Below are 6,473 nucleotides of genomic sequence, written 5' to 3' on the forward strand. Positions count from 1 at the left end.
AGGAGAGGAGCTTTGCTCAAAGAACAAAATTGTTCTTCCTGACATGAAGTGAGATCAAGACCAAGCTTTATCATCTTGCCAAATCTTTATCATCTTACTCTACATATATGCAAATTTTAAGATGTCTATCATAAAATTAAGTTGTCACTGACATCAGAGGCCTCCTTCGCTGGCAATAATATGAGAGTGTCTCTGTTCAGATGATTTCAGTTTTCTGCTCCAGAAAACATCTAGGATCTTTATGTGTTTGAGAAGTCTCTACGTCTGTCTTACTTCAAACATAACAAAGGATTCAAAGTTTATTAAGTAGGACATGAAAGATTGGACAGGCAGAAAATGTTGCCCAAACTTCACTGCATCAGAAATCTGGAGTACAGATTCTGCTGTACCCAGGTGAACAGGTTAGGCCATGCAGCATAGTGGCCAGAGAAATATAGGATGAATTCTGAGAATCCCCAAAATGCACATAATGTGGAACTTGAACTGGTATAGCCCATTAGGCAGAGCCGGATATCATGATACAGTGCCCAAATTATGTGGCAGTACAGTTTCTGAACCAGACCCTTGGTTGTTAACCTAGCCTTGCCAAGTAGCTGCAAAAACTTGTATTCTCACATCCGGGTTGAGCCTGATGGAACAGAGCCGTATTGATGGAGCTGAAGCTGCCTAGAATACAGGTAGCATACAGGTCAAAGGGAGAAAGACAGTATATTATAGGCAGAAAGATCTCTGTTTGGGAGAATCATCTGTTACTGAGGCAAGAAGAATTTTTCTGCCTGGCACATTTTGGTAACAGACTTTCAAAACCAAGTAGTATTATATGTGATGAGACCTGGTGATGAATACGATCATTCAATGATTCTGACAGTCCTGAGTGTTTAAACAAGACATGAGAAGAAAATAGATTCTAAATGTCATCAAATTTATCACTGCATTTTCTAGAAAAAAGAATTGTATAAGAGGATAGCTAGCAATTCCAGGAAAGTTTGTTATTAAATTCAGAAACGCGCTGGAAACCAACAGAAACTTCTTCATATTTCCTTAAGATTTTTCTGAATAACTCATGTTTCTAAATATCAAAGAAAAGACATCAGACTGTAGCTGAAGGAAATCTCTAAACCCAGAATAAAGTATTTCTTCACAAGTCTCAAGTACCTATCCAGTCTACTGATTAAAATGGTCACTAAGCCTATATATGGATCGCCTTTTAAAAGGGCTAGACATTAGTATGAATACTAATTGTATTTGTGAATGTTGTCCCTAGAAATGATAAAGGATAACCAAATTACATACATCAGAGACAGCATAAACTGACCAAAGCATGCATTCTTTAATTACTAATGATTTCGTTAAAAGAAACTACCACACAAACTTACAGCTATTTAATTTTATGTGGCAGTTGAGACTTTTACGTGACAGATGAAATTAACTTGTAACTTCAAAGATATGTAAAAAGAACACTTAGGATTTATAACCCAATGTTTCTTTTACCTTTAGACAAGTACCAGAACTAGGAGTGGTTTCATGTTTTCCACAGTGTGAAGATGCAGCCACTCACTTCTAGATTTACAATGGCACCAACCTACAATATTAAAATTGAAAGATCTTCAGTTTATGAAAGTTTCAAATAGATTTTGGTTTCATCCTATTCTTATCATGGGTTGACCATAGAGCTCTGTTCAGGATCTGGAAAACAAACACACACTTAAAGGCTTTTCGGACTTGCATTTATGATCAGGGTCATCTCTGCATGCAATTGAGGCAGACTCCAGCCTGCAGATACCTTCTGTATTAGCACCAGTTCTGTTTGGATGCCTTTACTTTAGCTCTTGGAATGGTGAACTTCAAATTTTGCCTGTTCATCCATTCTCATTGTCTCCTTTTTCCACTTACCCTTTCTGCTTTCAGCAATGTTCTTTCCTTCAGGTAAGCTTATTATTTGATTTTGTTTTCCTCTCAAAAGAGTTAAGCTGTACTAGAGATGGCCTGAGTCTATCTACGTCAACATCCTAATATCAGCATGGCTAGAAGCTTCCACAAAAACTTTGAGATGCTTCTATTCGAACTACATGAGGGTCGCTCCAAAAGTAATGCCTCCTATTTTATTACATTGATCTACAATATCAGAGGTGAATGTTGAACCTTCCCATCAATATTCCATTACATTTTGTTGCCATGTGACTGATATCACTAGAGGGGCAGTTTAACAAAATGGTATCTGACATGGAAGTGTGGATAAATCAAAGGTTTGTGATTGAATTTCCTCATCTGGAAAAAGAATTGCATCCACTGGTATTCATCAGTGCTTGCTGAATATTTGTGGAGACCAAACAGCAGATATGAGCACAGTTAGGCAGTGGCTGGTGCATTTCAGCAGTGGCAACAGTGACAGTGGGTCACTTTGATGGTGCAGATTTTCACAAGTGTGGCTCTTGTTCACTGTTGGTGAAAATCTATAGCTAACTGTGGTGGCTGCCTTCTAAAATAGCGTCTTGCAGCTGAGAATTTACTCTGTCAAATAATATTATGCACTATGTAATTTCCATGGAAATTAAGAAGAGGCATTGTCTTCAGAACAACCTACATAGTTGTATAGGATTTTCTGCAACAGATGAGTTTTTTCTTAACATCTGAGAGGTTTAAAAAAAAGGTATAAATCATACAAAATTTTCAAGTGGAACAGCAATGACTGTTAAGGATCTCAACCCTTTGTTATGTATTAAAGAGAAAGATTTATTTAAATTTCAGTTGATTCTTACATCTATGTCACATAAATAAAATATTTATTTTTACTCAGATGAATTCCCCAGTCTTTGACTTAGCAGTAAACAACTTCTTCTAGAATAATATACCACACCCCCATTAAAAACAAAAACAAAACAGAACAAAACAAAACAACAACAACAAAAAAACCCTGTTACCCATTCAAAGGAATTCAATGTCATAAATCAAATATCAGTCCTCATCTGAAATGAACGTACTTCAAAATTGCTTTCAACTGAATCTAATGCTTGTGTCTTCTTGTTATGCCTTGCTCCAGAGGAAAACAAATAAATACATAAATAAGTAATAAATTTAAAAAAAAAATTAAAAAAAAATTTAAACTAGCAGTATTAAATTACTACTGTTTAATCAAGTTTATCCAAGATCAGTTAAGTGCTGTGAAAAGTAAGCATTATTTTCCCTGAGATAAGGTGTTAAATGTATATACATATTTTTTTTTATTTAAAGGTATCGGGCCTCTTACTTTACACTTTGTCCAGTGTGTGCATGCCTAAGAACATCACTAGTAAAAGCTTACATTTGTGACCTGTAGATGCATTAATGCTATCAAGAAGGTTAAATAAAAATTAAAAGTGACACTGACTAGTTTTTCTCTCTCAGCTATTCTAATTGGTTTTGGCAACTGCATCCAGCATCACTACAGAGAGCATCTCCTCATTACCGAGCAGAGCCACTTCAACAGTTTTTTCACTCCTATTATTGCTTTCCTCCTTTGATAGACTCTAGGTCAGAAGCAGACATTTTTGTGCACGCAGTAAAATATTGCAAACTTTTCTTTCAAAGCCTAAATCCCCACCTGACCACACAGATGTAGCTGCAATCCCAAGGAGATGAAAGTCAACATGAAGTGCTATTCTTCAGCTGGCAAGATAAAAAGTAGAGTGGAGCATGACCTCTTCTGTGGTTGTGTTTGCTTTGCTCTCTCATTCTGAATTATCCCAGGTTTCATTTATTTTCTGCTTCTTTAAATGAAACTTTCTTCTGGATGCTGCCTTGAAAACATCTGGAGCCACCTTGGTCTTTAAAAATGTTCTTTTTCCTTGGGGAGATAGGAAGGGAAGAAAATTTCCTCTTAGAAATCACACCCCACATAAAACACACACAACCTGCTCAAACAGAAACACTTCAAAAAAGGACTCTGAACCTGAAAGGTAGATCTTCAAGGTAAATTAACGATCCAAACTCTAATCATGGCCTTCCCTGGTGGCTGCACTGATTTGTTATATCAACAAAGTCACATTCAGGTATAGGCAGCAGGATGACCAGGTCAGCAGCCGAGATCTTGTGAAGAGAGCCTGTTTCAGCACAGCCCATGTATAACTACAGAGCTGGCAGCTGGGGCTGCCCCTAGGTGACAGAGAAACTGATCCACAGGTCAGAAGAAAGGAGTAACATCCAAACAGCTACTCAGCCTTGCAGGAAGAGCAAGATTGACTGTCCATGGCTAGCTAACCACATAGTAATCAGGAGATGGCAGGTTTAGCTTTGCACACAACTCTGAGAGGCTTAGCTTAGCTGTGTATACAGCAGATGATGTGCCCTGCTGAGCACAGATTCAAAACGCTTTCCATTTCCAGTGCTCATTTTAGAGGAAGTTATTTATGGTAAAACAATGAAAAGCCCTTATTACCTCACTTATAAGAATTTTACTCTTTTACAAAGAAGTACTATAAAAATAAGATATTGCCTCTTAAATGATACAGTATGATATATCTAGCCACCTCACCTATTATTTCTTACCTAGCTATTTCTTTTATAGCAGTTAATCTAATACTGCCTTGCTTCAACAGAGAGACAAAGACAACCAGTTCCACTGCTGTTATTTCACACCTTTAACCTCTTATCCCAGATCCAGCACCCGTGCATCTAATCACGATTACATTGCAAGTGTGGACTTCCCCCACTGTCACCAATCAGCACACGTTCCCTCAAAATAAGACAAATGGAAGAGAGCAGCCCAACAGCCCGGTGCATTCCCAGATACAGACTTGGGCTGCTGGAGGATAGCTCTGGATGAAGCAGAGGAGAAATGTTTACAGAGTGGCTAAGGTGGTACTTTTCTTGCTGTACCATTGGATTACAAAAGAAACTCCTGCCTAAGATCACACAGAAATACTCTGTGTTAAAGGAAAATAGGCTTCAAACTATACACTGCTCTCATTTAGAAAACGTTTCCGCATCTATGTGTTCAGCATGGGATAGCTGAGCTGCCAGAGCTCAGTATCCGTTCAGCAAGGTAGTCCAGCCCTGAGCACAGTGATAACACATGGCTTGAGCTGCCAGGAAACAGCTTTCTTAGAACAGTTGACTCTCCAGCTCTCTTCTGCTTCTTTATTTCTTGCAGGAAGCATAAATGCTCCACTCTCAGGCCTTTGAGGATTTGTTAACTGCTCCTTTAAATTTCAGTTTGACTCTGATGAAACATAAATTCAATCAGTCATGATTTGCCATGCATTATATTTTGCCTAGGAAAAGAAGAGAAAGGACTGGGAACTGTGTTTTTTCTTTATAGTGTCTAACATATAGCAGTACAAGTCTGCAGAGGAATACAGAGCTTACCAACTGCAGGGATCATACTGTGCAGATCATACAGTAATCATAGTGCAGGGATTGCCCCTTTGACATTTGAAAAATTCCAAGGATGTAAGTCTGTATGGATTAAAAAAAAAAAAAAAAAGACAATCTTGCTATATCTAGACAGCATTTTTGTTGCATGCATTTGAGATCATATGTCATTTTAAGGTTATTAACTTTTGCCAGAGAGAGATAGTCTTGGGAACCACGTATTTAAGTGTCTTAGATTCCCAAAACATAGAACTAGGGATAGGGTTATTGTAGAAACAAATGTTCATTAAATAAAGCTTGCTGTAAATGAATACTACAAAAAAAAAAGTGAATTTCAAGCACTTGAATGCATCTATGCTCTTGCTGGGAATCAAAAGCAGAGCTGCAAATAGATTCTGAATGAGCTGGGCTCTTTCATTCTTAACCAAACATGCTGCTTGAAAGGTTTCAGTGAGTCCAACATTCACTTCTTCCCAAACTACGTCAGACTGTGAAATTGCAGTTATTTTATTGTAAGAGAACGTGCTGCCTGTGGGTGAAAAGGCCAGCAGCTGATTTCATTAGTTATGCATCTGGCTCCATAGGATCCACCAATGCGAATTGTAGACTGGTTTTTACTCATTTGCAGAGTATTTCTTATCCTTAAGCCAACCACCAAAACTGCAGGATATGAGATGTTTGCTGGAAAGAGTCAAATCCATTACCACTGAGGCATATACTTGCTATAAAAACTAAAATTACAGTCTGCATATTTAAACATCTGGTCACAGCCCAGGAGGGATGTATCCCTGCTGGCCATGAAAGAGTAAATCTTAAATAAGTATAAGTTAATTGCCTGTAGTAATATGGAATCTTTGTAATCATTTATGTTCAAGCATATGAGTGGGTATTCATTAAGCTGTATTATCAGGCATTTACAAAGATTATTTAACACATACATTACCAAACCGAATAACTGCACATTGGAGAATGTGTCCTGTACACTGGCACTGTCATTTTGTTCCATTCAGTGTCACTAAAGCAAGTGGCTAGATAATATACTCACAGACCAATGCAACAGGAGGAGGAGATGTAGTTTGAGCACCTTTGCATGTCTCTGTCCAAGCAGATACTGTGTGCATATT

At 37.8% G+C, this 6,473-nt stretch overlaps 1 long non-coding RNA gene across 1 annotated transcript; it reads right to left on the reverse strand.

Moving 5' to 3' along the window:
• Window positions 1–12: 12 nt before the first annotated feature.
• Window positions 13–5,425, reverse strand: LOC109366133. Its single transcript, XR_004159059.1, has 4 exons — window positions 5,344–5,425; window positions 3,581–3,823; window positions 1,492–1,582; window positions 13–666 (listed from the first exon to the last, which is right to left on the reverse strand). It is a non-coding gene; the product is annotated as an uncharacterized LOC109366133 (long non-coding RNA).
• Between the last annotated feature and the right edge of the window lie 1,048 nt (window positions 5,426–6,473).

Source organism: Meleagris gallopavo, chromosome 2 (assembly GCF_000146605.3).
Source record: "Meleagris gallopavo isolate NT-WF06-2002-E0010 breed Aviagen turkey brand Nicholas breeding stock chromosome 2, Turkey_5.1, whole genome shotgun sequence".
In the NCBI taxonomy this organism is placed as follows: domain Eukaryota; kingdom Metazoa; phylum Chordata; class Aves; order Galliformes; family Phasianidae; genus Meleagris; species Meleagris gallopavo.